The following is a 10,937-nucleotide window of genomic DNA, read 5'->3' on the forward strand; positions in this document are numbered from 1 at the left end:
TGACAATCTGACAACGACAGTGACAAGTGATAGGGTTGCCAGCCCATCAATCACAAGCCCTAGCCGCTGAATTAAATTTGGGAACTCTATTTTTTGTCACTTAAATTTAGATTTGTGACTAAAGTGCAATGCGATACCCTAATTATTATATCTATCCCTAAGAAATATATTGGTCAGTAAATTAATCAAATATGTCTCTAAGTATGAGTCATCGGATTAATGTAAACCTGTATCCTAAATTATAGTTTGATCATAAAAATTCGATCACCAAAATAATAGAGTTGTCACCTAATAAATAGATCAGTTCCTTAATTCGATGCTTCTACCTATTCTACTAAGGCAGGTTTGGTTAGGTACGACGACGAGCGAAGCGAGGAGTGTTAGTTAGAACTGCGACTCACAGCGCGCGAGCCGAGCGAGCGAAGCGAGCGTGCCGCGGCAGCGGCCAGCGAGGTGCCAGAACCGAACATTTTTTGTTAATACTTGTATGTTGAATATAAATGTTTGTAGTAGGTACTAGTAGGAGTCTTGGATGTTTGTATGTATTTAAGTATATATGTATATATGTCTACCCGTTGTTTAGCACCCATAGAACAAACTTTGCTTAGTTTGGGGCTGGGTCAATTGGTGTAATTTGTGAGAAGATATTATTATTATTATTATTTCATTGAACCGGCCAATCAACGCTCACGCGCGCCTGGCGGTCGACGTTGATTGGCCGGTTGCGACAAGATGGCCTGTGAGTCCCGGGACACTGAATAGATTTTTCTCTGGTTTCCTTCTTCTCCTTCATTTTTTTTTAAAGGCTACTCTAATTTGTAACTGTACTGCACACTGAAATATAATGTTAATGACGATGTTTTATTCACAAATCAAGCGTGTAAATTAAAATAAGAGGTCCCGTGGGTTTAATTTCTTAAGATATCCCATATAGTGCTTATAGTAATATAATTTATGAAACCCAATTATTTTTAAAGTTAAATAATTAGATTAATCAATTTATCTTTTTCAAAGCAAGGCATATTTATAAATTAAACTTTTTTGAATATATATATTTTTATATTAGAACCGATCATTTTAAAAAAGTATTTTCTTTTCATTTTTATTAAATAAAGATTAACTATAGGAAGCTTTTTAGTTTATAATTATTTGATTAATTTATTTGAATTAATAAATTAGTTCGGTGTAGTAGCATGTTTTGGAACACATTTTACTTTTCGATATGTAGAATGAATAATATTGAATCGTAAAAACGCTGATTGAATCGCTCGACGGATGTTGTAGTAGGGACTTTTTACCAAATTTATTTGATAAAGTGGTACGTTAAATTAAACGTAAAAACTTTGATAAAAAACCTAGAAAAACTTTGTATTATTCGTTAATTTGTAACTATTTTTAACATTTTTTAACGTTAATTACCGTTATTTTTACGGGTGAAATTTACTTTCACATTGTAGGGCTGTTAATTACGCCAATTCAAATTATTATAACGATGACCGAGTAACACTTTTTTTTCTTCTATGACTTGCGGCCGTGGCACATTTTTTGTTAAAATATATACTCTAATCCGAACTGTAACTGTAGGCACACTGGTGAATAAATGAAATAAACGTCTTTACCTAGTGCGTGTGTGTGTATCATTCCAAAAGACTCCAAAATATTATTATTATAATATTATTTTCCAGTGATTATAATTAATTTTTAGGAAGCCATTTCTATATTGTTTAGTTAATCAGTTTTAGTGAAGTCTATTACGTATAATTATTTGATGAATATTTCGTGATTCAATTTACGATCTACCATCTTATTTATTAGGTCGCCAAAAACGCATTTATTGGTGATCAATAAAATTATACTTACCCATTAAATTTAGCCCCAATAAAACATTTTCTTCTCATCTGCTTCTTCTTTTCAAATTAATCAGGTTAAATTTGACTAGTAATATTGAGATTGTATCATAATTTTTTAACAGTAGTAGTATAGTATAGCATTGATATTAATGCGCGGCCACATGTGTCGCTCGATGATCGTTTCCAGTGTCAAATCTATTCACGTGACATATTATAGCGGGAAAGCTGAAAATGTTGAGCTTTATCGCTGGAAAAAAAAACCTTCAATTTCGGCAAAAACACTGTTTTTTTTTCTTCGGTCACTCCAATTTCTTTTATTTGTACCACTGCTACTAAATGAGATTAGAAATCAGCTTCCAAGACCTAGATCATTCCTGCAACCAGCCATCTTAACGCTGCTGCTCGACGCAGCTACTTGTTGTTTCTTTAAAAAAAAATATGGCTCTGTCCATTGGATTTGGAGGACAATTTTGCCAGTGTCTAGTAGTTTTTGCCGTTGTACGGTAAAAAAATTCTAGAAAACGAAATATGAGAGGTAATGGTGGATGAACGATGCCAGAAACGACGCAGCGACTTGACGCTACTTTTTTGAATCGCGGGAAATTCAGAATCACATTCAAAATGGGGTCACGTGACCAGATTTATCGCTGCAAACGAGCAACGAGCGACTGCATGTGGCCGCACCTTGACTATTACTATCTTTGCTACTGTGACTTCAACGTTTTAAATATTATCTCAAACATCTTGGAGAACCAAGGACCTTCCAGCTGTCACTTTGACATTCTCTTCAGTGGTTTCCTCTCTCTCTGGCGAAGGCTTTTCTTTTCATTCTTTCAGTCCCCGTGTTAAAGATTGTGAAGTGCCTAATTTTAGATCGAAGGCATTCGCGTAAATCTCAGTGTACAGTAGTAAAAAATTACTTATGAATTAGACTGTCTGTTTATGTACTGTACTTAATCAAAGTGAAGACAAAATAGTTCGAAGTGAAAGAACTTGTGCCGCGACCGCGGGTGTTCTCGAAACCTACAAAAGAATACCTAGCTGTTACAGTTTTTACTTGGGTCGATTGAAAGACATGAACTTATAGTTTTAATTGATACAATTTAAACTGATTTAACGAAGTGCTTCGTAGTGAAGAAAATCTTATATAATGACTGAGTTATAATAGAATTAACAACGCAATCCTACGTTTTATGATAGGTAAGTGCACTATCTCGTCCTATCTATTAAGTTTTATTTGATATAAACTGGAGGTAACTCATTATCAACGTTTATTACCAACTTTGACTTACATGTCAACAACATAATTTCTTATTAGAATCAGTTTCAGTCCACTTGTTTTGAATTCACACTTCTAAATTTTATAGATATTTGAGGTAAATCACTTTCTTTTTTTCATAATTTGTTCTTAATTGGATGCGATTTTATATATTTAATAAATCTGAAAATAATAATAAGGAATAACGAAAGGGAGTTTTAATTTTAATTAATTTATTGCTTAAAAATAAAAATACATGAGTCTATACTGTGTTATTATCGATTTCCGTTTACTTCAAGGGAATATTCAAAAGGTTCAATGAAGTCAATTTCTCTAAGACTAGTGGCTTAATTTTTACAGTTTAAAAGATAGTCAAGAATTAAGATAGCTAAGTATGCACAGTAAAACAGTGTAAAGATTGTAATTTATGACCTTTCTGAAGTACCTAGTTAAAGAGTTTTTTAATCCCACATATTTATCAAAACAAAGGTTAAAAAAGTAAGTTTTTTTATGTCTCTCGTGTGTCATATCAATGCCACTTGCCAAGAATGAATGTTACAATTTGACCTTTAACAACAACTAATATAGGTAATAATTATTATGTGTATATGAAAAATAAAAACTATTTTCAGTTTGGCAAAAAATTTAATTAATGGTTAGTTTGTAGCAATGAACTGAAACTGTCTTATCGAAGTTAATAGAAGTCAAGAGAAACATGGTGTATATACAGTTATGGACTTCTTTAAAACAAGTTTGTATTCTTTGTTACTAAAATAAAAAATGAACCGGATCCTGATCTCAACGTAAATAAATACTGTACACTAATATACATATACAATATGTAAACAAGTGTAGTGTGTGTGTATATGTACATGTACTTATTATTTTTATGTTTTAACCACCTTCCTTATGTGGTTTTCATACGAAGGTCTTTAGAAAACCTATACATACATAATATATTTACCTATTTTATAAGAAAACCAAGTTGAGTGTGGAAGTATAAAAAGAGCTTCACATATGTTATTGTTACCAAATCATGTGTTATGTAGCTAAGCTATTGAGAGAAACACAATCATACAAACACTATCTACCCAGCAATATAATCTCAACCATTGGGCAAGCCTTTGCAATCTAATAATTTAATTAACACACTTTTCCTTAGGAAAGTGGTATGGTCAGGTTTCGAAGTTTTCATGTCATGGTAAGATAAAATTGAACCATGGAAATGAATACTCTCTCATTTATTTATTTAATCTCCAATTGCTGTCATGCAATCATCGAAATGCAATCATCATCATAAGTAAGGCTCCTAAGTAATAAAAAAAATTATATTATAAATACCTAGCTATATACACTATAATATGTTTCTGAAGTAACCCCCTTTATCCCTGAAAGTGTTGAAAACTTGCACATGGAATGGACATTGGACAATATAGACTATTTCTCAAAAAGTGGGTCCATTTTTCAATTTTTCAGTTGTCCACTTATTAAAAAAAAAATCCTGATGCTATTTCACCACAAAAAAAAAGAAATATTGTTTTAAAATATAATACAAAACCTTGTGGTAAAAGTGTTAAAAAATCAGATAATCTTTGTTGTTTGATCCAATAATATTTTTTTCTCACAATATTTCGTGACGTTTTCCTGATGTCAAGAAATTTTTGATGTTTTATCAGGATTCTATTGAAATTTTGTTAGTTCGAGGTGAAATGCATTTATACTTTTGAGGTAAAGAACTAACAAATGAATAGTTTATTGCGTTACATCACGAGCTATCACTGGGGCATCAGAATACCAGCCTTATCCTACTAACTACTAATGTAAATGCCAAAGGTTTGTATGTGAGTGTGTATGTTTGTTACTCCTTCACGCTAAGATCGCTGTACGGATTTGGATGACATTTGGTATGTTAATAGCTGGACATATGAATTAACACATAGGCTACTTTTTATCCCAATATTCCCACGAGATCGGGATAAAATTCCGAAATCTCATCCGCTGGGCGTAGGTATACATGAAATTTGGCACAGTTGTTTTTCGTACAACGTCAATGAAGACCATGGTATAATTTTTGGGAATTCACATAGGAATGTAATGTAATCCCAGAATTTAAATTCAACTGCTGGATATAACGGTTTACGAGTGCAAAGCCACGGGTAAACATTAGTAACATTACATTATAAGTGCCACGTGTCTAGGCTTCACGAACTCTAGCGGCGATTTTAGGCAGGACTGACGGATTGTCTTTGTGGTGACGCTGCGGCGCCGGCGCGCTCGAGTGTGGTTTGTATGCCTGCGGTAAGTCGTTCTTTGTGCAGTAGTTTATCTTGCAAATAAGTTTTTGTTAAAAATTACATTTTTAATACAAGCTTTTTTGTTTACTTATGTACTGGCATTGTCATCTAAACTACATATCTGTACATTACCAAATTGAAAATGAAATAATAATAATAATAAAGCCTCTTTATTTCCATGCACTTAAAAAAATATAAAAATACAATTTTCACCTCTCCTGTTTGGAAAGTTTAATTTTCATGGGTAGATAGCCGGGTGGAAAATTGCGTTTTCATCTCTAGGGTGTAAAGTATTTTTTTTTTTTTCGACTAGCCACGGAGTCGAAGATAATTGAATTACGTCAATGGCACTATTTTCACGTTTCGGCATGGCCATCTAGATGCACGTCGTGACGTGACCAAGGAGCTTATATACAACACTGGTGGAGGTTGAACGCCGTACATCCGTTTGAAACAAGAAATTTGACCTTTATTACGTCACGAACATATTCCATCTCTTTCTTTAGTTAGGTCAAGAAAGAGATGGAAGTCATTCTTGAAATGTGAATGAAAGAGATGGGATATATAAATAAGTAATAAAGGTCAGACTTCTTCGTTCGGCGTTCAACCTCCAGTTTTGTATATAAGCTCCTTGGTTTTGACCAACTCGATTTTTTATAGTCGGCTGTGGCAAGTGGCCAGTCTAAAACTACCTAAACTACTAGTAATACTAGTACCGTTGGAGGCTGAATATAAGTAAATTCAATTGATTATTATTCTCATTTTTTTTGAAGTATTTTACTTTCCTCACAGTCAAAATGAAAAATAAGAGTGTCTAACTCGGGTGAAATTACGCATTTGCCCTCGAACTATTGGAAACATCTCGGGTGAAATGGGCCACTTTCCACACTTGGTTATCAATGTACTATTAATTAACCAAACAGGTATAACAATTTAAGACCATGTCCCCATTCTAGGTAAAGGCCTCCTCCAACTGTTTTCATGCTTCGTTACTTTGCGCTTTTAGTATCCAGTCATTTCCTGCTATTTTTTGGATTTCATCTGCTCATCTATCCTTAGGCCGCCCTTTTTTCCTCTTGCCTCAGGGGCCCATCCATTCAGTGACTCGTTTTGTCCATCTTCTGTCTGTTATTAGGGCAAGGTGTCTAGCCCACCTCCATTTCAAGTGTTGTGCGTGCTGTCCTGCGTCTATTATTTGGGTTTGCCTCCTGATGTCTTCGCTCTTCGTCTACTCGTATTAGCAAGTTTGATGCCTAGAATGCTTCGCTCTATGGCGCGCTGACATGAAATACTTAGCAGTAAGTAGGTAGTGTGTAGTGAATATTTTCGATAGGCAAGCCGGAGTTTGCATTGAAATCTTGTAAAAATTAGGCAATTCAGTGAGAATCGAGATGTTACTATGCCCAGTTGCTATGCATCCTATGCTTTATCTTAAAAACGCTCAGAAAGAGGCGTTCGCGTTGCGCTCGATAAATGAATCAAATTAAACAACAATAATGCTGTATCCACTCAATTAACATTATTGAATCCTAATTTTGCGCATAATATTATAATTATGTAACAACTTTTCCGTTCCGACCTGACCTCGCAATGACTCCTATTCACTGAGACGAGGCAGAGAGCGTTAAGCAACGGATCCGAAGCGCGTCGGCAATTTGGAACTTGAAGGTTGCGTTTGATACAATTAGTTACGTATTCATTATTCCATAGCGAATCCACAAAAGATGGCGGCATAAGAAACGCTAATTACTTTAATATTTAATTTCCGTCCGTCGTCGCTCCTAAGTAAAAGTATCCTTTCGTACCTAAGATCCGCAAAGATTCCAGCAAAATCTTTAGCCCAAAAGGCAAATCAAATCATTTTCATAATTTTTTTCATCATTAATTACTACTCACTCAATAATCACTTACGGAGAAGCGAGTAAATGGTTGTAGTTGTAGTTCATTGATGTAGACCTACGATGCGCTCAATTAAACAAAAGAAAACCTACACGCAGAGATTAGGTATTTCACTACATTTTGTATAGTCGACCAAAAAATTGGTTTACCACCCTAAGGTTTAATGTCATTTGTAACGCTTAAAACGTCAAAGCCTATTTTCACTCACAAGTCAATATAGGTATGACAATCAGCCTTATTGTTTTATTTCTGAAGTAGGAACTGTCATTTAAATTGGTAAAGCAGGCACTTTCTTGGTCAATCATACATAATATACCTAATCCTAACTCTACTAAACTAGAAACATTTCGGATACGCTGCATGGGAAATGATCACTTGCTGCTTCTCATTTCTGCACTTCCGTTCCATTTCACGCAGGGAATATTCGCTCAAAATGAACTCGCCAATTTATTTATTTTAAGGAGAACCAACAGCTTATACATATGATTATGAAAATAGTGACACATAGCCAATTACAGGTTCTCACAGATAGTCAAAATAAAAGTTTAAGCTTAACTTAAATGTTCACAACCTATTTAGCTTAGTTGCCTACCTTCCTATTGTGAACCTATAAAACCTTAGAGATACAATTACGTTTGTAAACGTTAACTGCATGGCCTTTTGATCATCACTAAAGTAATACTTTACATAGGTAGTTTAAACGAGTACCTAATATATATAATATAACTAGTAGTAGTAAGTACTAGTAGAAGAAGTAGTAGCGGTAGTAAAGGCCTGTGTCCTCTTTAGGCTAAAAACGTTTGGGATTAGGTTTTCAACGCATAAACAAAGTAGTGTGGTGTAAACTATCGTCAGATACAACATTTCCTGTAGAACGGACGACGTTACACCTACGCTTTAAATGGAAAGAAAAAGAAAACCTTATTTAGTAAAAGCATTTACCAGGCGTTTTACACTAGTCTTCGTCTGTAATGCGAGGAACGCCTGTAACGAGGAGGTTAAAATTGTAAATTACGAGTTTACGTTATATGTATAGCTGTATTGCATTAACCGACTTAAAAACAGAATTAGCGCGAGACCTTATCTAAAATTGCTTGTCATATTGTAGCACATATTTTCTTCCTTGCTTCGTTTAAAGTCAGCAGCCAGAGTAATTTTGAATTTTATTATGTAGGTAAGTCAAGATCAAGTTACTACTTTGTCACTGTCATTTTATTTTTGAGCTTTTTGTGTAAAAAATACGAAAGGTTCACAGTGACAAGTTGCTGAAGCGTAAAGATATCTTTGTCCTGACCATGACTGTACTTGCTCTAATGTGATTACTAAAATTGGCATTCATATCATAATTAATACGGCGACTGCACCGTAGATAAGACGTTAGCGTAATTGATTGGCTTATTGCAAACGAGATGTCGCCCGGCGCCCTCAGCAATCAACCTATTGACACAAATATTGTACTTGTCTCGTAGCAATTCTACAAAATTGTTAATCGTTAAGTTCAATCATGAACAACCATAATTATCCACTTAGATTCGTTTAATCGAATGATTTTTTTAATGATTCAGATGGTAATGGTACACTAAACAGCTTACGTAGGTACCTAAGCCTATCCAGTTAAAATGTCTTTCATGAGTCCAAAGTAGCTATGAGCTCGAAGGTACTTGTGTTGTGTTGTGACTCGTAAATATTTTAAAGTCCGTTACCCCTACGCATCCTAACTCCCACTGATAGATATTTGGATAATAAAATATAAGCTCTTAAGAACAATACTGAGTGGGCAGGGCAGTCATGCGCTGCCTGCCTGAACTCGGACGTGGTTTCAAAACAGGGTTCGAGGATATATAGCATGATATATATCCGATATATATCAAATGATTTTTTATGATATATGTAAATTTAGCAAGCCAACTTCTTTCTCATATTATTCTCTTTATAGTTATAAATAGCACTCGAAACAGTTTTGAAATAATTATAACCTCGCGGCAAACAAGAACGTCTAATGAAAGTCAACATAAACAATTAGATTTCTGCGCAACACAACCGGAAAACGAAGGGAAAATTTCACGAACTCAATATCAAAACTATTCATAGTTTTTATAGCTATGATAGCAATACACAAGCTCACGAGCGTGAGTGTAAGATCTATAACTGTTCTGTTGTAATTCCGGGCAGACTAACGGAATCGATTGTTTACAGATTAGCTGGCTAAACGAATTTATAATTTGATTCGTTTTAATTTGTAGCTGTTCGGGAGATCTCGATTCTCGACCAGTGTAGTCTTATCAGCACTTGTTTGCTTCGTTTATGATAGCAGTTAAATGTCTCAGACTCATCAAATAGGAATAGCTTTGATTGCAATGGAATGCTAGCAATTAAATATTGCCCTACAGTTAGTCTATGTTCGTCGTAGAAAACCAAAATTTTCTACGAGGAAAAAAATAATCCCGTTTGATAACCGAGTTAGCTAGAAGGAATTATTTTTCCTAGTAGAATACTAGTTATCTTGGTTATCTGCGAGGAACAAGGGATATTTTCAGTGCAGATTGTCTGTACACTACACACTTTGCGGGTTAAAAATATGTATAACTATGTAGGTCATACGAAGTCCACAGAAATCATTCTAAGGCGCAAAGTCGGGAGGGACGTAAAGTGAAGTGGTGATAAAAAGGGGTGCCTTTTCCCTAGTGGAACATTAGCTTAGGTAGCAAACGGATGTCGAGCACGTCTAATTGTTGCTCAGTTGTTACACACTGGATTAATATGAAGTTTTCTTTGCCAAATTTCTCAATATTGACGTACCAACTGCCAAGCTTGCGTTATGTTCTTGCGTTGTCCTACTTCTTAAAGCAGCTTGTAAATCTCCATCGCGGCTTAGAGTGCTATTGTTATACTGTTTCCTAATACACCGCGTGATTCATGGTCGACCTTTTTGATCGTAAGAGATATGGTGCTTAATGCAGCGTTATTTTTGGTTTAAAATTATAATTAAGTAAAATCTTAGGTGACCCAGTCAGACAGAATTTCATCACGGAACCGGCCATAACTCTGTTTACGAAGGCATTAGGATCTATTAGCACTAAGTAAATGTGATACTACCGTAAAAATCTAGTCTCGGAATCGTCAAATACTGATTGTAATGTGGGGACTTGACTTTCTATGTGAATAAATAAATAATAAATATCACGGGACAATTCACACCAATTGACTTAGTCCCAAAGTAAGCTTAGCAAAGCTTGTGTTATGGGTACTAAGCAACGGATAAATAGAATTATATATTTATTTAATCGTATGGCGTAAAACATTAAACAATTACACTAAAGAAAGCAAATTACAAACTAGCTATAAGTCCACATTCAGGGTCCCAAGCCACGACATTATGTCAGGTGTCAGATTGTACAGATCTCCAGGGAGCCCGAGTATGAATGTAGAGGGCAGCGCTGTACAATGTGTCCATAGTTTGAGCCTCCTCGCCGCATTCGCAGAGGGCCGAGTCCCGCCAACCCCACTTGTACCGAAAGTAGTGACAGCGTCCGTGTCCTGTTCTCAGTCTGTTTAATCGGCACCAGTGCTCTAGTGTAGCTTTTCACAAACAGTCGTTTACTATTCGACGACGTAAATCGAGCGTTCGATCGTCGA

At 35.1% G+C, this 10,937-nt stretch overlaps 1 protein-coding gene across 1 annotated transcript in view; it reads left to right on the top strand.

Annotated features, from left to right (window-relative positions):
- The first annotated feature begins 2,652 nt into the window (after positions 1-2,652).
- The window catches only part of LOC141432109 (protein numb-like), a 43,729-nt gene continuing 35,444 nt past the window's right edge, over positions 2,653-10,937 (top strand). The window contains exon 1 of the mRNA XM_074093521.1: positions 2,653-3,050. The gene's annotated coding sequence lies outside the window, so the exon portion shown is untranslated. The remainder of the gene's footprint in view (positions 3,051-10,937) is intronic.

The sequence above is a fragment of the Choristoneura fumiferana genome, chromosome 10 (assembly GCF_025370935.1).
Source record: "Choristoneura fumiferana chromosome 10, NRCan_CFum_1, whole genome shotgun sequence".
Classification (NCBI taxonomy): Eukaryota; Metazoa; Arthropoda; class Insecta; order Lepidoptera; family Tortricidae; genus Choristoneura; species Choristoneura fumiferana.